The sequence below is a fragment of the Nerophis ophidion genome, linkage group LG02 (assembly GCF_033978795.1).
Source record: "Nerophis ophidion isolate RoL-2023_Sa linkage group LG02, RoL_Noph_v1.0, whole genome shotgun sequence".
In the NCBI taxonomy this organism is placed as follows: Eukaryota; Metazoa; Chordata; class Actinopteri; order Syngnathiformes; family Syngnathidae; genus Nerophis; species Nerophis ophidion.
Genome location: NC_084612.1, coordinates 48,517,818 through 48,539,977, shown reverse-complemented (window position 1 = coordinate 48,539,977; position 22,160 = coordinate 48,517,818). Strand labels below are relative to the sequence as shown.

Below are 22,160 nucleotides of genomic sequence, written 5' to 3'. Positions count from 1 at the left end.
GAGAAATGCTGAATTAGGTCAACATTTTTCGACCCGTATGTACAGTCACCGTGTGCTCGGAGAAGAGGTAGGATTAAATATAAGTTTTACTTCTTAATATTCCTTTTCAGATTTGTTGAAAGGTGCAAATGGAACCATGTGATGTTACTTGACGTAAACATGTCTGTAACAAATACATCAAAACCATAGCCGCGTGTGTAATGACTAACATTTACATAACATTTTGTAGATGGCATTGCATGTCTTGACTTGTTCTATTCTGTCTTTTGAACGTACAAGTCAATGTCTTGTTTTTAGTGTGAGGTTTAACTGTTGTGTTTATTTTGTGTCATTGTGAAGTTTTTTGTACCTGAAAATCAGATATCTCGGCCCCCCAGACACATTTTTTCCTCTAAATCTGCTCCCCAGGTCAAAATAATTGCCGAGTGTGACCGTGTGTGACCGTGTGTGACCGTGTGTGACCGTGTGTGACCGTGTGTCTTGGCTACCACTCTTTACCGCATCTCTCCATGAACCCCGAAAAAAACATCCGACCAGGAGCGTTGGGTTGCAGTGCATTGTGGGTAGGCGAGTCTTGTACATGATCATGTTCTGTCGGTTCATTTGCAAAATAAACCAGAGAGCACAACTCAGCTTTGATACAAAATGAAAGTAAAAATAAGACTGAGAAGATCAAAATAATTGTCAAAGCAGCATCAAAGTTGTTGAAAGAACTATCTTGGTACCGGGTGCAAGCTGTACTACGGAGAGTAGACGTGACGGAGTCATGTTACCACATTCCAACACCCTGTTAATGGTCCGGTGGAATGCCAGAAGTTTGATAGCAACCGAACATGAATTAAAGGGATATATTAAAAATATGAAAACTAAACCACGTATAATTTGTATTCAAGAAACAGGGCTGAAGCCAAAATTAAACTTTATAATAAAAGGATATATAACGATTCGTAAAGATAGGAATGAAGGGTAAAGAGGATGATGTGCCACATTTATCAAAGAAGATGTAGTCACGGGTAAAGAAACAGCAGAACCTTTAGCAAAAACATTTGTTAAAGTGCACAGTAATGATAATTTGAGAAATGTGGAAAAACAAAAGAGAGAAAAAACAATGAGTTTAAATATTGGGGAAATGATGGAAGACAACGTTAATAGCTTTACCAACACTATGGATATGACATTTTCTTTGAATGAAATGGTTCGAATTTTGAAAAAGGTTAAAAATACGTCACCGGGGAAAGACCTAGCGGGTTATCAAATGATCAAAAACTTAGGTAGCATCGTCAAAGAAGTGGTCTTGAAATGATATGACAGGATATATGAAGAAGGAGAATGACCGGCAGAGGGGAAAATTAGCGGTAACAATTCCAATATGCAAGTCAGGGTAAGACCCGGAAGAGGCAGGAAATTATAAATTTGGGGAAAAGTAATGGAAAAAAAAAAAAAAAAAAAAGATTAATGAAAGACTAGTATATTATTTAGAGTCAAAAGAAATAATCAAAAAACTAACAAAGTGGTAAATAATGTTCAAGACTGGGGAACGGCTTGAGGTTTAAGATTCTCTGTTGGAAAGACAAAAGTCATACATTTTACAAAGACAAAAGTACCAAACAAGCTCCAAATAAAAACTCTAAGGTGAAAATATAGAAGAGGTACAAGTATTTAAATATTTAGGAATATGGTTTGATAAAAATATGAACTAGTCAACCCACATCAGCAAAATAGATTTGATTAGATTAGATTAGATAGTACTTTGTTTATTCCTTCAGGAGTGTTCCTTCCGGAAAATAAAAAAATAGGGGAAAAAGTAAAAAGGTGTTAAATATAATGAGGGCTTTGAGGGGTAATGATTGGGGGGCTGATAGGTTAACGTTGAAAACAATACATGTATATATTTACAACTTTAATTCCATCTGTTATTGATTACGGATGCATTATTTACCAATCTGCTTCAAAAACATGACTTGGGAAAATAGACCGGATCCAGTCACAGGCTTTAAGGTTATGTTGTGGAGCTACTACATCAACCCTAGTGCCAGTATTACAAGTAAAAATGAACGAAAAACCTTTGGACAAGAGGAGAGATCAACTCTCAGCAGTTTATCGGGCAACTTTAAAAGGATCCAAGCAAGGATATCCGACTTGTCCAGTGCTACCAATCTGCCAAGAAAAAGAGAAAAGAAATAAAGAATAGTTTTGGGTGGATTATAGGAGACATATGTAATAAAGTTAAAATTGACAATATTAAAGTTAGTCCTACGGTACCAATGCCTGCAATACCGCCGTGGATGTTTGATAACCCAAAAGAAAACATGCAATTACTAAAGAATAGAAATTTAAATAGTTACCGGATAGAAAAATGGATTGAGATATGATATATACGGATGCATCAAAAACTATATAAAAAAAATAAAGGTAAGAGCTGTAGCAGTTATCCCACAAGGAAACATAGTATTAAATAAAATAATCAGTGATAAACTATCTGTTTTTACGGGGGAATTGGTAGCAATTTATATGGCAGTTAACTGGATAGAGGAAAACAAAGCAAGGAAAGTAGTTGTGTGCTCGCAGTCCAACAGTGCATTGATGAGCATAAAAAACATAGCATCAGAAACAAGACAAGATTTAGTTTATGAAATAGTTCAGGTAATCTATAGAATAAATAAAGCGGGAGGTGTGGTAACATTTCTTTGGGTTCCTTGGAAGATATTGTAGGATGGAATTCACAACACATAGGATATAAAGCATTATACACGTATTTAAAAAACATTGGGTTAAATAAAAGAATATAGAGTAGGGATCCATCTTGATCCACACTCCATTTCAACCAGAAGGTTGCTTGGCGGAAACAACCGCCCACCTCCGGAATCAGTCCCCGCCCATTCCCCTTAGGCGCGAAATTCATTTGAGCGAAAGACATTAGAGTGAGAGGAGCTCTTTAAAGCTCCTGAGAATCTTAAAAAGCTTACAGAAAACGAGAAAAACTTACAGCGGGTGCCTGTCGGACATTCACCGTCGTTTTCGATGATTTCCCCTCGGAGCAAGGATTCGATGTCTGGAGTCTTTGGCACAATCAAGCCTTCTCCTCTGCCTGGAACGGCCGTTGACGGACCCGCCAGCTTTAAGGGAGACGAGCGAGCTGGAGATGTAAGTAAATATATGTATATATGTATCGTATACCGCATGTTTTTTTTCTTGTAAAATGAGAATCATTTGACTCACCAGACTGCGATTGTGTTAAAACGATCGCGTTAGGATCTTACGGCAAATCCTCTACAAAACAAAATAATGAATACACACAATATTAAATAATTCGAAGGTTTAAACACACCTCGATAATCATCTTCCAACTTTGTAAGACCGTTTAAGCAAAGTTCATCGTCTTTCACTTCGTCGTCATCGGCTGGTAAAAAAAAAGTATTACAACGTCGTACAAGTGCAATGCTTTTAACGTTTAAATGCTTAAATGGAGTTAAACCAATGTCTAATAACATGGTAAAGCAGAGGTAATGGTGTGTGTGTGTGTGTGTGTGTGTGTGTGTGTGCGTGTGTGTGTGTATGTGTGTGTGCGTGCGTGCGTGTGTGCGTGCGTGCGTGTCCTGTTGTTTCAGACGATCGTAAACATTTAAACTGTCAAATGGGTGGCCAGTTGCTATTCATACGACATTCTCAAGCTCCCATAAAAACTGAACCCTGCTTTGTACCCCAAACTGACCTGTTGATTCAAACGACCGTAAAGACCAGTTGCTACGTGACACTGTGTTCTGCGATAGTTTTTTCCATCTGTTTAAATATGTTTTCGTGAGGTATGGAAGTTGTTTCAGTGCGTACGAATGTGTGTGTGTGTGTGTGTGTGTGTGTGTGTGTGTGCGTGTGTGCGTGTGTGCGTGTGTGCGTGTGTGTGTGTGTGTGTGTGTGTGAAGTGTGTGTGTGTGTGTGTGCGTGTGTGTGCGTGTGTGTGCGTGTCCACCAAAAACTTCCCAATCCACGATAGATAACGATGAAAATATCGAGAAAGGGCTTCCGTCTCTTCTTTCTTTTAGCTGAAATAAGCAGATATCACCCATTTCGTATCTGAATACAAATCCAAAAGATCCCTCCATCCCTAACCCTTCCAAATCCCATTTCTCACGCAAAGACTCGGTCGGCGGCATCTGAATACGATTTAGAAACACTCGACTTTTTTGCGGAGCGTCAATGTAAGTTTTATTATTTTTATAAATCGACACAGGCGTTTCACTAATCATGACCGAATCGAACAAAGTCTTTACGCTAACGTATAAAGCTCCAAATAATGACTAAGCCTTACACTGCCCTTTTGTACCCCTCGTGTGTGTGTGTGTGTGTGTGTGTGTGTGTGTGTGTGTGTGTGTGTGTGTGTGTGTGCATGTGTGTGTGTGTGTGTGAAGTGCGTGCGTGTCCACATCTCCACACGTAACATTCCCAGCCATCAATACATCGAAATCTGGAAGTTGTTTCAAACGATCGTAAACATTTAAACTATCAAATATATGGTCACATGCTGCTCAGATGACATTGCTTTCTTAAAAAAAACTGATCCCTCCTCTGTTCCCTGTCAGGTCTTAACTCCACCCTCTTCCTGGTTTAACCACTCCCACCGCAGGTCTTAACTCTGCCCTCTTTCTGTTTAAAACTCCACCCTCTTCCTGGTTTAACCACTCCCACCGCAGGTCTTAACTCCACCCTCTTCCGGGTAAGCCACACCCACTTGACCTTGACATTTGAACCTGACCTTTGACTTTGACCTTTGACTTTGACCTTTAACCTTGACCCCTCATAAATCATTAACCTTTGAACTTGAGGGGTCATAAATCATTGACCTTTGACCTTGAGGGTCATAAATCATTGATTTATGGGGGGTCATAAATCACTTTTGACTAAAGGTAGGGACTTAACTTCTCTTATGTTGCTTGGTCGGGAAAGCATTCAAAGAAGGGGAATTCATTGAAAAGTGCATGTTAGATTTTTTTAAGAAACCTTGCCCAGTTTCTGCATCCAGTGGCCCCAGGTAAATTGAGTTTGAGACCCCCGGTGTAAACAGAGCCGTGTCCCCATTAGGTCCGCATTGGCAGAACACACACAAACACACACACATTCTTGTATTTATTACCTTCTTGAAAAATCAGAAAAAAGGCCGACCTATTTAGGACCAGGCTTTCTAGATACACAAAGATTTGTATTTAGAACATTAATAATATATACAAACGATGCAAATATTAAAAAAAACTTGTTGTGAAAAATGAGTTGGAATTTCACAAGAAAAAGGTCACAATTTCACAAGAAAAACTTAGAATTTTTAGAGTAGTATAATAAAAGTCATCATTTTAGTCAACGCAAGTCAGAATGTTACAAGAAAAACTGAACATTTGTGCAACATTATGATAAAAGTTGGTTATTTTACTCAATAACAGTCGCAATTTTACAAGAAAAGCTTAAAATTTGGGCAACTTTATGAAAAGAGTCGTCATTTTGTTATTTTTCTGTTAGTTTTGGACTACCTTATTTCCTGTTTGTGCACCTCTGGGTTTGTTTTGGTGTCTATAGGGATTATTTTGGTTTACCTGCCTCTGCTTAGTGGTTGGCAAGCTCACCTGCAGTCGACCACTAATCAGAGAGCTATTTATTCACCTCTCTCGACTCGTCCTGGCTTCTTTGTTTGCATCATGCAACTGTTATAATTGGATATTCCTGGTTCTTGTTTCTATGTTTCCTGTGCTAAGTTTTTGCCTTAGCTTCCGCGTGCGATCAGCACGCATCCTTTTTGCTTGTTTTCTGTTTTGCTATGATTTATGACAAATAAATCATCTTCTACCTGCACGCTTTCGTCTGGAGTCATCCGTTTGCATCCCGGGGGAGAAAACCTTGCAGCAAGCTGCAACCCCCGCCGTAACAATTTTTACTCAACAAAAGTCACAATTTTATAAGAAAACTTAAAAATGTCGGCAATATTATAATAATAATCAGAATATTACATGGCAAAATTATGACAGAATTAATAATTTACTCAAAAAATTTCACTATTTTATAAGAACAATACAACAATTGGCCATATTGGGATAAAAGTCGGAATTTTATTTGACAAATGTCAGCATTTTGCATTAAAAAGTTATGATTTTACATAAAAAAGTAATAATTTTACAAGAAAATATTGCAATATTACAGAAACAGAAAGAATATGACAAATTGTTGGCAAATTTATTTTAAAAAAGTCGACATATTCTAAGAAAAAGGCTGCTTATAGTTAATTTTGATTATTTTTTTGTTTTGTTTGTAATTAGTATTCAATCTTTGTTATTTACTTTAAGTTATTACAGTTTGTCTCTATATACATAGGTATTTATTTATTTTTTATTAATTTTGGTCGAAGAGGGCGCATTTCAATTTCTCACATACACTTGTTATTTCATATGTTGTCCAGAGGGGAGCACTTTTAAAAGCGACACACTGGCCGTTTGAAAAATCGCCTCTTTTTGGGACCACCCTCATTTTGATAGATGTCACCACAAATGAGACATTTACTATTAGATGCAATGTTACTGGGACCATGATTTATGTCATCACTTGTTCACACCTCCTCTTATGGAAGATACTTTTCCTTCTTCATGTCTCAAGAAGGGTAAAAATACAAGAACACACGCATACACACACGCAGGCACGCACGCACGCACACACACACACACACACACACAGTAGGGATGAACTTTGATATTTCCCTGCTAAGATACATAGGGCCATCAATAATTAACAAGGGAGGGTCAGGCACGTTCAGTAGGAGATCCTGATAGGCGACAGGCAGGAAGAAGGTGGATCCGGACAGGTAAGGACACAGGTGACAAGGTAAAGACACAGGTGACGTGGCGCTAATTCATCATGTGGTCAGCTGCCAATGAACTATGGGGAAGAAACACGTCTCAGAATATCAACAAACGTGTGTCCTTCAATTTTTAAAGGACTGGATGAACTACACACTACAAAGTCTTGTGTTGAGCCTGTTGGGTCATTTTTATGGGTTACTTCTAAGGAATTGGGTAGTTTTTGTGTGCAAGCTCAAAATTCAAGTAACAACCCAAATCCTGGGTTAAGCTGTTTGGTCGTATTTATATTTACTACCCAAAGTGGGTTGAAAACTACCCAAATAGGGTGGAAAACTGCCCAAATTAGGTTGACAACTATTCAGATTAGGTTGAAATCTACTCAAATTGGGTTGAAAACTACTCAAATGGGGTTTAAAACTACTCAAAATTGGGTTGAAAAGTATCCAAATTGGGTTGTAAACTACTCAAATTGGGTTGAAAACTGCCCAAATTAGGTAGAAAATTATTGAAATTGAGTTAAAAGTTAACAAAATTGGGTTGAAAACTAATACAATTGGGTTGAAAACTAAAACCTCTCAAATTGGGTTTAAAACTAACCAAATTGGGTAGAAAACTACTCAAATTGGGTTGAAATTACCCACATTGAGTTGGAAACTACTCAAATTGGGTTGAAAACTACCTAAATTGTGTTAATAAACGACTCAAATTGGGTTAAAAACTACTCAAATTGGGTTGAAAACTACCCAAACTGGATTGAAAACTAACCAAATTGAGTTGAAAACTACTCAAATTGTATTGAAAACTACTCAAAATTGGCTTGAAAACTGGCCAAATTGGGTTGAAAACTACTCAAATTGGGTTGAAAACTGCCCTATTTAGGTTGAAAACTAACACAATTGGGTTGAAAACTAATAAAATTGGGTTGAAAACTCCTCAAATTGGGTTAAAAACTACTCAAATTGGCTTGAAAATACCCAAATTTGATTGGAAACGACTCAAATTGGGTTGAAAACTACTCAAAATGGGTTGAAAACTACCTAAATTATGTTAATAAACGACTCAAATTGGGTTGAAAATTACCCAAATTGGGTTGAAAATTCACCAAACTGGATTGAAAACTATCAATCAATCAATCAATCAATGTTTACTTATATAGCCCTAAATCACTAGTGTCTCAAAGGGCTGCACAAACCACTACGACATCCTCGGTAGGCCCACATAAGGGCAAGGAAAACTCACACCCAGTGGGACATCGGTGACAATAATGACCCAGTGGGACGTCGGTGACAATGATGACTATGAGAACATGCTACTGTGAAAGATCAATCCATTATGGATCCAACACAGTCGCGAGAGTCCAGTCCAAAGCGGATCCAACACAGCAGCGAGAGTCCCGTTCACAGCGGAGCCAGCAGGAAACCATCCCAAGCGGAGGCTGATCAGCAGCGCAGAGACTTCCCCAGCCGATACACAGGCAAGCAGTACATGGCCACCGGATCGGACCGGACTCCCTCCACAAAGGAGAGTGGGACATAGAAGAAAAAGAAAAGAAACGGCAGATCAACTGGTCTAAGAAGGGAGTCTATTTAAAGGCTAGAGTATACAAATGAGTTTTAAGGTGAGACTTAAATGCTTCTACTGAGGTAGCATCTCGAACTGTTACCGGGAGGGCATTCCAGAGTACTGGAGCCCGAAATGAAAAAGCTCTACAGCCCGCAGACTTTTTTTGGGCTTTGGGGATCACTAATAAGCCGGAGTCCTTTGAACGCAGATTTCTTGCTGGGACATATGGTACAATACAATCGGCAAGATAGGATGGAGCTAGACCGTGTAGTATTTTATACGTAAGTAGTAAAACCTTAAAGTCACATCTTAAGTGCACAGGAAGCCAGTGCAGGTGAGCCAGTACAGGCGTAATGTGATCAAACTTTCTTGTTCTTGTCAAAAGTCTAGCAGCCGCATTTTGTACCAACTGTAATCTTTTAATGCTAGACATGGGGAGACCCGAAAATAATACGTTACAGTAGTCGAAGCGAGACGTAACAAACGCATGGATAATGATCTCAGCGTCTTTAGTGGACAGAATGGAGCGAATTTTAGCGATATTACGGAGATGAAAGAAGGCCGTTTTAGTAACGCTTTTAATGTGTGCCTCAAAGGAGAGAGTTGGGTCGAAGATAATACCCAGATTCTTTACCGTGTCGCCTTGTTTAATTGTTTGGTTGTCAAATGCTAGAGTTGTATTATTAAATAGAGTTCGGTGTCTAGCAGGACCGATAATCAGCATTTCCGTTTTTTTGGCGTTGAGTTGCAAAAAGTTAGCGGACATCCATTGTTTAATTTCATTAAGACACGCCTCCAACTAACTACAATCCGGCGTCTTGGTCAGCTTTAGGGGCATGTAGAGTTGGGTGTCATCAGCATAACAGTGAAAGCTAACACCGTATTTGCGTATGATGTCACCTAGCGGCAGCATGTAGATGCTGAAGAGTGCAGGGCCAAGGACCGAACCCTGGGGAACTCCACACGTTACCTTAACGTAGTCCGAGGTCACATTGTTATGGGAGACACACTGCATCCTATCCGTAAGATAAGAGTTAAACCAAGACAGGGCTAAGTCTGACATACCAATTCGTGTTTTGATACGTTCTAATAAAATATTATGATCGACAGTATCGAAAGCAGCGCTAAGATCGAGGAGCAGCAACATGGATGACGCATCAGAATCCATCGTTAGCAATAGATCATTAGTCATTTTTGCGAGGGCTGTCTCCGTCGAGTGATTTGCCCTGAAACCGGATTGAAAGGTTTCACATAGATTGTTAGACGCTAAGTGTTCATTTAACTGCTCCGCAACAATTTTTTCGAGGATTTTTGAAATAAAGGGAAGGTGAGACACCGGTCGGTAGTTTACCATGAGGTCAGGATCGAGGTTAGGTCTTTTAAGAAGAGGATGAATAACCGCTTTTTTGAATGCTAGGGGAACAGTGCCCGAGGAAAGTGATAAGTTTATAATATTTAGCACTGATGGACCTAATAATACAAAGAGCTCCTTGATCAGTTTCCCAGGAAGAGGGTCAAGTAAACATGTTGTTTGTTTTATTCCATTTACACGTTGTAACAATTCCTCTAATGTTATTTCCTCAAAACGAGAAAAACTATTTTGGAGGGCAGTATCCGCTGTGTATACAATCGTGTCAGTGTTAATAGAACCCCGTTGTAGCTGGGACGCATTGTCTTTAATCTCCTTTCTAATGACTTCAATTTTCTTACTAAAGAATTGCATAAAGTCATCAGCTGAGTGGGTGGAGCTACTGGAAGGAGTCCCTTGTTGGGTTAGCGATGCTACCGTACTAAACAAAAATTTAGGATCGTTTTTATTACGGTGGATGAGATTTGAGTAATAATTAGCTTTAGCTAAGGTAAGCAAGCGTTTATAAGTTATTAAACCATCACTCCATGCTTGATGGTGCACCTCAAGTTTAGTCGTGCGCCATTTGCGTTCCAGCTTTCTGCATAATAATTTCTGAGCTCTAGTTTCTTCTGTAAACCACGGGGTGCGCTTTTTTGGAGCCTTTTTTAACTTTAGCGGTGCTATGTTATCAATGGTTTCGCGCAGGGCGTCGTTAAAGTTGTTAGTGAGGTTATCAATAGAGCCCACATATTTTGGGAATGGTGCCATTACCGAGGGCAGTAGGTCAGCAAGAGTTGTCGTTGTGGCTGTATTAATGTTGCGGCTGCTATAGCAGTTATTATTATTATTAGTTTGACGAACATGCGTCTGAACCTCGAATTTTATAAGGTAATGATCGGACAATACTTTAGTATACGGGAGTATCGCAACTTTGGAAGCGGTGATACCCCTGACAAGCACTAGGTCTATCGTATTACCGTTGCGATGCGTGGGTTCATTTATTATTTGTGTGAGACCACAGCTATCAATTATAGTCTGGAGCGCTACGCACGGTGGGTCCGATGGGGTATTCATATGGATATTAAAGTCCCCCATTATGATTATATTATCGGCGTGTGTCACTAGATCAGCAACGAACTCTGAGAATTCATTGATAAAGTCCGAATAGGGCCCTGGGGGGCGGTAGATAACAGCCAGGTGTAGAGGCAGCGGTGTGACAGACCTCATAGTAAGCACCTCAAACGATTTATATTTATTATTTATGTTAGGACTAAGGTTAAAGTTTTCGTTGTATATTAGTGCGACCCCCCCACCCCTTTTAAGCGGACGGGCAATATGCGCATGTGTAAAGTTAGGAGGACATGCCTCATTTAGCGCAAAAAAGTCGTTTGGTTTAAGCCAGGTTTCGCTGAGACCGATGACGTTAAGATTGTTGTCTCTGATAATATCATTAACTAATAACGTTTTGGGAGACAATGATCTTATGTTTAAAAAACCTATATTATAGGTAGTGGGCTGTTTTAGGGAATTTTTGATCAAATTATCTGTAGTAGCAATATTAATAATGTTGTGTTTATTATGCCCAGTGCATTCAGTATAATTACGACCATATCTAGGAATTGATACGACGGGAATGTTCCGATTGTTTGATTGTTGCTTTGATAAACTGCACGCATCATGGTTAGCCTCCTCAGTAACGGGGATTTTCCGATTGTTTGTTTGTTGCTTTGATAAACTGCACGCATCATAGTTAGCCACCTCAGTAACGGGGATTTTCCGATTGTTTGTTTGTTGCTTTGATAAACTGCACGCATCATAGTTAGCCACCTCAGTAAAACACATGTCCAACTCTGAAACACTCAAAGCAGAAAAAACTTGTTCTAATTTAACTGACTCCTTACCCAGACCAGTAGTCTCGCATCTTCCATTTAAATGCGGCTGCAGGATGGAGGGAAGTGTTCTGTGGGGATTAGCCTTCTGCTTTGTTGTAAGCCCCGCTCGGCATCCGCGTTTCCGATCACACCGCTGGCGTCTGCTCCGTAGACGGCCCTCGCTGCTACTAGACTCCCCTGCTTCACAGGCCGCTGGATGTAGCCGCCGACGTATTCCCATGCTAGTTAGCACGTCGAACAAGCCCGCGTCTATCAGTCCAAAACGGCCCGATATGTCCATATCCAGAAGTGTCTGGCGGTCGTACGTGATCACGGAGTGACCACGATGCGAGCCAGCCATGAAGTCTGCAGAACTGTCCGGCATTCCCGCCAAATGTTCCATCTTTAGCAAGAGCACCGCAGTGTCGCAGCCCGTCCGGGCGCCGCCATCTTGCCAACTACTCAAATTGTGTTGAAAACTACTCAAAATTTGGTGGAAAATTACACAAACTGGGTTGAAAACTACTCAAATTGGGTTGAAAACTGCCCAAATTAGGTTGAAAATTATTCACATTGGGTTGAAAATTATTCACATTGGGTTGGAAACAAATAAAATTGGGTGTAAAACTAATAAAGTTGGGTTGAAAACTCCTCAAATTGGGTTGAAAACTGCCCAAATTAGGTTGAAAATTATTCAAATTGGGTTGAAAACTAATACAATTGGGTTGACATCTAATAAAGTTGGGTTGAAAACTCATCAAACTGGGTTAAAAACTACTTAAATTGGGTTCAAAACTACTCAAATGAGGTTGAAACTACCCAAGTTGGGTTGTAAACTACTCAAATTTGGTTGAAAACTACTCAAATCGGTTTGAAAACTACCTAAATTGTGTTAATAAATGACTCAAATTGAGTTGAAAACTACCCAAACTGGGTTGAAACCTACCCAACTTCGTTTAAAAACTACCCAAATTGGGTTGAAAACCATCCAAAGTGGATTAAATCTATTTAAATTGGGTTGAAACCTACCCAAATTAGGTAATCGATATATACGACATATCGCGGGTTTGTCTCTGTGCGATATAGAAAATGACTATATCGTAATATTTGAGTATAAGTTCTCACGCAGTTGCTTTTTGCTGCGGACATTACACTTCAGGCTCTTCTCACTCTTTCCTGCTTCTCCTTCTCGCAGACAATCAGGCGCATATTCTTACATTCGTCACATACTGTCACGTCATACGTCACATAACGTATACGCCCACGCAGAGCAGACAGGTAGCAGACTGGGCTGCGTTAGCTGCTAACGCAGCCGTACGAGTGAGAATACGAGAGAAAGAAGGTGCGGTAACAAATGAAGGAAGACTTAATTCATAATAAAAGCGGCAAGGCGTCCATCGTCTGGCGGCGGTTCGGCTTCAAGTGGGAATATGTCGAACAGACAACCGTAATTTGTCAAGTGTGGGGCAAAAGCTTTGCTATAAAAAGTAGCATTACTGCTAATATGTAGCATCATTTGAAAAGTCACTCAAAACTACTCAAATTGCATTGAAAACTATCCAAACTGGGTTGGAAACTACTCAAATAATGTTGAAAACTACTCAAATTGGGTTGAAAACTACCCAAATTTGGTTGGAAACTATTTAAATTGGGTTGAAAGATACCTAAATTGGGTTTAAATCTACTCAAATTAGGTTGAAAACTACCCAAAATGGGTGGAAAACAACTCAAATTGGGTTCAAAACTACCCAAATTGCGTTGAAAACTATCCAAATTGGGTTGAAAACTACTCAAATAATGTTGAAAACTATTAAAATTGAGTTTCAATTTGAGTAGTTTTCAACTCAGCAATCACCAGAGTGTATGAGCACCTAAGAGATGGCCATCTTGGTTGTAGATGTTGGATGGACTTTCTTCCTTTAGGAAGAGAAAAGGGTTTTCCCCCAAACTGGGAAGCGCAGAGCTGATTGATCCATCATTGGATTGAAGAGGTGTGTGGGATAAAGGCGAGTGTAGGATCTAATAAAGATGACACGCCCACAGACAGATGTTCAGGCCATCTGTGGATCATCTAATCAGGTCTGAGAGACCTCTGACCTGTGCTGCATTGTTCCAGATCATGTATGACATCACAACTAGAACAGAGAGAGGGTTAAGGTCGGGGGTTATGTCTCGGACATTTAGACAATCTCATAATTGACTGGCGCTCGGCTGGAAAGAGGATTGGAAGAAAGCAAGTTGATCATCACATCCATGACACCTGATGGTAATAGAGAAGTCCAGGCCCTTCCCTGGGTGTGTTAATAACAAGAAGGAGCACACTCCTCCAAAGGTCAGCAGCCACAACAGTCGCTCATTGAAGCTCAGCGCCTGGAGTCGCCTTTCCATGGCAGCCAAGCTAATACTTGGCAGGATGACTTGCTCAAAAGCGCTGCAGCTGCACACACGCACTCACGCACGCACGCATACACAAACACACACACACACACACTGTGCATCCGGAAAGTTTACACAGCGCTTCACTTTTACCACATTTTGTTATATTACTGCTTTATTCCAAAATGGAATATATTCATGTGTGACCTCAAAATTCTACACACAATACCTCACATGTTTTGTAAATGTATTAAAAATAAAAAAGTAAGAAATCCCATGTACATAAGTGTTCACATATTTTGCCATGAGCTCAAAAGTGATTTCAGGTGCATCTTGTTATCCTGTTTCAACTAATCATCCTTGAGATGTTCCTACAGCTTCGTTGGAGCCCCCCAGCGTCTACTTTTTCCCAACCTTTTACGGGACGTCAGAAGTGGCGACCAATCACCGTTACTGTTCTGTGCCTGTACAATGTTTGTTTAATCTTGAACGGGTGACAATAAAGACCATGCCATACTACACCATCCATACCATACAATACCATCACATACCATACCATACCATAACATACATGCCACTCCATACCATACCATCCCATACTATACATCCCATACCATACCATTCCATAACATACCATACGTGACATCCCATCCCATCCCATCCTATATCATACCATCCCATCCCATACATATCATCCCATCCTATACCTTACCATACATCTCATCCCATACATACCATCGCATCCCATCCTATACCATACCATACAATCCCATACCATACCATCCCACCCCATCTCATACAATACATACCATCCCATCCCATCCCATGCATAATATCCCACCCCATCCTATACCATACCATCCCATCCCATACATACCATCGCATCCCATTCTATACCATAACATACCATCAATCCTATACTCTACCATACCATAGCATCCCATACCATCCTATACCAAACCATACATCCCATCCCATACATACAATCCCATCCCATTCTATACCATACCTCCCGTCCCATACATACCATCGCATCCCATCCTATACCATACCATACAATCCCAAACCATACATACCATCCCATCCGATCCTATACCATACCATACATCCCATCCCATATATACCATCGCATCCCATACCATACCATACCATCCCATCCCATACCATACCATACATCCCATACAATCTCATCCCATACACCCCATACCATACCATACCATCCCATCCCATACCATACATCCCATACACAACATACCATCCCATCCCATACCACTTTACTGTGATTATTGGCGAGCCAATAGGAATTGACCAGCGACTCCCAAGTGTGGGTGGAGCCTAACAACATCTGAGCATACAATCAGTCAGGAAGTCATGTGACTCAGCAGGGACATTTCAGTGACAATCAGTAACACACACATGCACGCACGCACACACCACACACGCACGCACACACGCACACACACACACACGCACGCACGCACACACACACACACACACACGCACGCACACACACACACACACACACACACACACACACACACAAACCCAATAGGCTAATAGTGCTGCACTGTGGTTGGTGTATGACAGGAAGTCATCTCTGAGCATGATTTATACGTTTAAGATAAAGAAAGTGGTGTCAGTGCCAAACATGATCAGGAAGTCAATAAAAACCACAGCCAGAAGCAATTTAATTCCCTGCCTCACAGAGATGTTTTCACAGGTGATTGGAACAAGAGCTGGCATGAAATCAATCATTCATTCATGACGTTACTAATGTATAAGTTTACAGGTGCAGCCTTTCAGGAAGTCTTAAAGGGAAAGTGCACTTTTTTTGGAACTGCGCCTTTCATCCACACAATCACATGTGTCTTTCCCTTTCCATCCATCCATCCATCCATTTTCTACCGCTTATTCCCTTTCGGGGTCGGTCTTTTCAAAATATAAAAAAAACTGCTCGTCAGAACCATCTAACACTGCATTATGTTCTATTCTGCCTATAGAGCGCTCTAAAAAACATCAACAATAAATAGTAAATAGTTCAAAGTGCTGACTTATTACCACAAAAATGTTTTAAAAAAGCAGTTAAATGGATTTATATTCCAGTCTGATGAAACCCAGTCTTGTCACTGAGATAGTGATAAGACACATAAATACAAAAATAATCATTTGTAGCAGTAGTTTTCACCAAGTAGCACCTCAGAAAACACTTGGCTCTCTGTGTAGCACCATCATTACAATACAGTAGCGTATCAGGCCTAAGTATTCGGTAAAAACAAGTCTATTTCATATTTTTGGTCACTGAAACATGACACACAGTTTAAACATCAACACCGTGTATGAATATAGGAAAATAAATACTGTATTTTATAATAAAGTGATTATTTCCCATGCTGTTGTAGATTTTTTTTGTCAATAGTGTCATTGAACAAATATTATGATTAAGTTAAAATAGAGATTGAAAGGCTTAAATTAAAAATATATATATCGAAGCAGTTTGGTAGAATGGCCCTTATACACACTGTTAGTGTACATGTTTACTTTTCTGTTTGTTTATGTTACAGTGTTATAACAAAAGTATATATGTAATGTAGTACCTGACACAATCATAACAACAAGTCATATTTACAGTATTTTGCTCCATTTAAGCATTACCCAAACTATATTCCTGTTTGTTTATGTTACAGTCTTATAACAAAGGTATATATGCAATGTAGTACCTGACACAATCATAACAACATGTTGTATTTACAGTATTTTGCTCCGTTTAAGCATTACCCAAACTACCTTCCGGGGCGCACTCATTCCACACGGCACATTGCAATGTTTGTCGTTAAGCGCTGAATGTTTCAATTAAGAAGATAAACCAGTAAGTATGTATTAATTGTTACAGTCTTATAACAACATACAATTTTGTAGTTTTACATGTGTTTACGTTAAAGTACTAAAACAAAAAATATGTATGTATTTTTACATTGTTTTGTGTTTCAGCCTTACAAAAACATAAAATTCATTATTTTTCCATGTGTTTATGTTACAGTCATAAAACAACAAAAAATTCTGTATTTTTCCATTTGTTTATTTTATAGTCTTGTTCCAAAATTAAATTAGGTTTTCCAAAAAATATTTATATGTTATTGTCTTATTCTAAAATTAAAACCACAATTTTTACATTTGTTTATTTTGCAGTCTTACAACAAAATTAAATGAGGTATTTAAAAAAAAATTGTTATAGTGTTATTCTAAAATTAAAAGTGGTATTTTTACATTTGTTTATGTTCTAGTCTTAATTCAAAATTAAATTATGTATTTTTACATTTGTTTATATCCATCCATCCATCAATTTTCTACCGCTTATTCCCAATATATACAGTCTAATTCTAAAATTAAATTATGTATTTTTACATTTGTTTATGATACAGTGTAATTCTAAAATTAAATGACGTATTTTTACATTTGTTTATAATACAGTTGAATTTTTAGATTAAATTATGTATTTTTCCAATTGTTCATGTTAGTCTTATTCCAAAATTAAATTATGAATTTTTACATGTGTTTGTGCTGCAGCCTTAATCCAAAATTAAATCATGTATTTTACATTTGATTATGAAGACAGTCTAATCCTAAAATTAAATGATGTATTTTTTCGACGATTATAATACAGTGTAATTCTAAAATTAAATGATGTATTTTAACCTTTGTTTATCATATCTTAATTCTAAAATGGAATGATTTAATTTTGGGTTAGTTTTAATGCTACAGCTTTATTCAAAAGTTTAATAAATGATTTCCCCCGACAAAAGCCCATGATGACAACAGTGTTTTGTTAACATTTGCAAATGTATTAAAAATTGTACATAATTATTCAGCTTTTGTGCTATTCTATTTATTTTTTCTATTTTTTATAAATTTGCAAACATTTCTTTTTTTTTTTTCATGTTGTCATCATGGAGTGTTAAGTGTATGTTGTTATATATATATATATATATATATATATATATATATATATATATATGTATAAACACATGTATACATACATACAGTATATATATACATGTATACATACATATACAGTATGTATATATACAAACACACATATATATACATATATATGTGTGTATATATATATATATATATATGTACATATATATATATATATATATATATATATATATATATATATATATATATATATATATATATATATATATATATATATACATATACATATATATGTATATATGTATCAACCCATTCATCCATTTTCTAGCGTGTAGATCCTATCACAGCTACAATCGGGCAGAAGGCGGAGAAAACCCTGGACAAGTCGCCAATTCATCGCAGGGCCAACACAGATAGACAGACAACATTCACACTCACAACCAAACACATAAGCCATTTTGTTTAGTCTTGCCAATCAACCTATCTCCGGGTGCATGTCTTTGGAGGTGGGAGGAAGCCGGAATACCCGTAGGGAACCCAAGCAGTCATGGGGAGGACATGCAAACTCCACACGGAAAAATCCCGAACCCAGGACTACTCATGACCTTCGTATTGTGACGCAGATGCACGAACCCCTCTCACACCGTGCTGCCCTCATATATATACAGTGGGGCAAAAAAGTATTTAGTCAGCCACCGATTGTGCAAGTTCTCCCACTTAAAATGATGAAAGAAGTCTGTAATTTTCATCATAGGTACACTTCAATGGTGAGAGACAGAATGTGAAAAAAAATCCAGGAATTCACATTGTAGGAATTTTAAATAATTTATTTGTAAATTATGGTGGAAAATAAGTATTTGCTCAACCACTCAAAGCTCTCACTGACGAAAGGAGGTTTTGGCTCAAAATCTCACGATACATGGCCCCATTCATTCTTTCCTTAACACGGGTCAATCGTCCTTAGCAGACAAACAGCCCCAAAGCATGATGTTTCCACCCCCATGCTTTACAGTAGGTGTGGTGTTCTTGGGATGCAACTCAGTATTCTTCTTCCTCCAAACACGACGAGTGAGTTTATACCAAAAAGTTATATTTTGGTTTCATCTGACCACATGACATTCTCCCAATCCTCTGCTGTAATATCCATGTATCACACAAATAAATTGTTAAAAAATCATAGATTTCGATTTCTGGATTTTTCTTTTCAGGTTATCTCTCATACAGTGGACATGCACCTACCGTGAAAATTTCAGACCCCTCCATGATTTCTAAGTGGGAGAACTTGCAACTTCCTCCCACTTCCAAAGACATGCACCTGGGGATAGGTTGATTGGCAACACTAAACAAATTGGCCCTAGTGTGTGAATGTGAGTGTGAATGTTGTCTGTCTATCTGTGTTGGCCCTGCTATGAGGTGGCGACTTGTCCATGGTGTACCCCGCCTTCCGCCCGATTGTAGCTGAGATAGGCGCCAGCGCCCCCCGCGACCCCAAAAGGGAATAAGCGGTAGAAAATGGATGGATATATACAAACCCCGTTTCCATATGAGTTGGGAAATTGTGTTAGATGTAAATATAAACGGAATACATTATTTGCAAATCCTTTTCAACCCATATTCAGTTGAATATGCTACAAAGACAACATATTTGACGTTCAAACTGATAAACACTTTTTTGGGGGGGAAATAATCATTAACTTTAGAATTTGATGCCAGCAACACGAGACAAAGAAGTTAGGAAAGGTGGCAATAAATACTGATAAAGTTGAGGAATTCTCATTAAACACTTATTTGGAACATCCCACAGGTGTGCAGGGTAATTGGGAACAGGTGGGTGCCATGATTGGGTATAAAAGCAGCTTCCGTGAAATGCTCAGTCATTCACAAACAAGGATTTGGAAACGGTCACCACTTTGTGAACAAATGCATGAGCAAATTGTCAAACAGTTTAAGAACAACATTTCTCAACGGGCTATTGCAAGAAATGTATGAATTTCACCATCTACTGTCCGTAATACCATCAATAGGTTCAGAGAATCTGGTGAAATCACTACCAGTAAGCGATAATATAACGGACCTTCGTTCTCTCAGGTGGTACTGCATCAAAAAGTGACATCCATGTGTAAAGGATATCACCACATGGGCTCAGGAACACTTCAGAAAACCACTGTCAGTAACTACAGTTTGTCGTTACATCTGTAAATGTAAGTTAAAACTACTAAGCAAAGCCAAAGCCATTTATCAACGACGCCGCCGGCTTCGCTGGGCCCGAGCTCAGCTAAGATGGACCGAAGCAAATTGGAAAAGGGTTCTGTGGTCTGACGAGTCCATATTTCAAATTATTTTTTGGAAATGGTGAACGTCGTGTCCTCCGGACCAAAGAGGAAAAGAACCATCAGGACTGTTCTAGGTGCAAACTTGAAAAGCCAGCATTGTGATGGTATGGGGGTGTATTAGTGCCCAAGGCATGGGTAACTTACACATATGTAAAGGCACCATTAACACTGAAAGGTACGTACAGGTTTTGGAGCAACATATGTTGTCATCCAAGCAACATTATCTTGCTTATTTCAGCAAGACAATGCCAAGTCACTTGTTACAACACCGTGGCTTCATAGTAAAAGTGTGTGGGTACTAGACTGGCTTGCCTGTAGTCCAGACCTGTCCTGCTTTGAAAATGTGTGGTATATTATGAAGCCTAAAATACCACAAAGGAGACCCTGGACTGTTGAACAACTTCAGCTGTACATAATAAACAAGAATGGGAAAGAATTCCGCCTGAAAAGCTTCAAAGATGTGTATCCTTAGTTCCCAAAGGTTAATTGAGTGTTGTTAAAAGAAAAGGTGAGCATGCCATTTCCCAACTACTTTGGCACGTGTTGCAGCCATGACATCCATCCATCCATTTTCTACCGCTTATTCCCTTTTGGGGTCGCGGGGGGCGCTGGCGCCTATCTCATTCTAAGTTAATTATTATTTGAAAAAAAAAAAAAAGTTTATGAGTTTGAACATCAAATATGTTGTCTTTGTAGTGCATTCAACTGAATATGGGTTGAAAAGGATTTGCGAATCATTGTATTCTGTTTATATTTACATCTAACACAATTTCCCAACTCATATGGAAACGGGGTTTGTATATATATATATATATATATATATATATATATATATATATATATATATATATAATATATATATATATATATATATATAGATAGATATAGATAGATAGATAGATAGATAGATAGATAGATAGATAGATAGATAGATAGATAGATAGATAGATAGATAGATAGATTATATATATATATATATATATATATATATATATATATAACCCAAAGTAAGAGTGATGAGAAGAGGTAAACATCTCCTCGAAGGAAGGAGTATAATAAGTGTGCTTTTTCAGAACCGTGGACAGAGCCCACTCAACATGGAGGTCAGCTGCGGAGTGACCACGCATGACCACCACACCACACAGGTCTCATCAAATATTCACGTCCACTCTGCACATGTAATATCCACTGCACAGAAAAAAACTGTGACATGACGCGCCCACAAAGTGACGTGACAACGTATAGAAACATACACGCAACGATGATCCTACTTTAATAAACCGATTTGAAATGATATCACCTCCAATAAATGGTCGATAAAAACCGGAATAATCGATTAATGAGGTAGTATAAAGGCTACGTACCAACCAAGGGGATCCACTTATTCAGCTTTGGGAAAACGAAAGCATCGCCTTCTTCCCTCCCAGGCAGAAGGGGGATGGCGAGAAGGCGAGAGATGAGGTGAAGACGGATATAGTAATCCACTTCCGGGAGGACATATGTTTACTTCAAAATAAAAGTCTGTGTAAAAGTTAAAGTTAAAGTTAAAGTACCAATGATTTTCACACACACACTAGGTGTGGCGAAATGTGTCCTCTGCATTTGACCCATCCCCTTATTCACCCCAGGGAGGTGAACGCCAAATCAAGACTTTTTAAACGTGTCTAGAGTAAATACAAGGATATATGTGTTCATGTCGTCTTAGTTGGTTGAAGTTTATACAACATTTCAATTTTATACATCACATGTTTTTTTGTATTTCTCTTTACAACATGCCCGAAAAAGAGTAGGAACCAATGAAGTTCATTTAATCCTACTCAACATATATGTTGACCTCCTGTTCTCACTTTGTATCACACTTTACAACAATTACTTCTAAATACAACAGCTCTTT

At 38.6% G+C, this 22,160-nt stretch overlaps 1 protein-coding gene across 3 annotated transcripts in view; it reads right to left on the bottom strand.

Annotated features, from left to right (window-relative positions):
- The window catches only part of pacsin1b (protein kinase C and casein kinase substrate in neurons 1b), a 100,192-nt gene extending 78,464 nt beyond the window's left edge, over window positions 1-21,728 (bottom strand). For all 3 annotated transcript variants that reach the window (XM_061885546.1, XM_061885517.1, XM_061885507.1), the window contains exon 1: window positions 21,631-21,728. The gene's annotated coding sequence lies outside the window, so the exon portion shown is untranslated. The remainder of the gene's footprint in view (window positions 1-21,630) is intronic.
- Window positions 21,729-22,160: the final 432 nt, after the last annotated feature.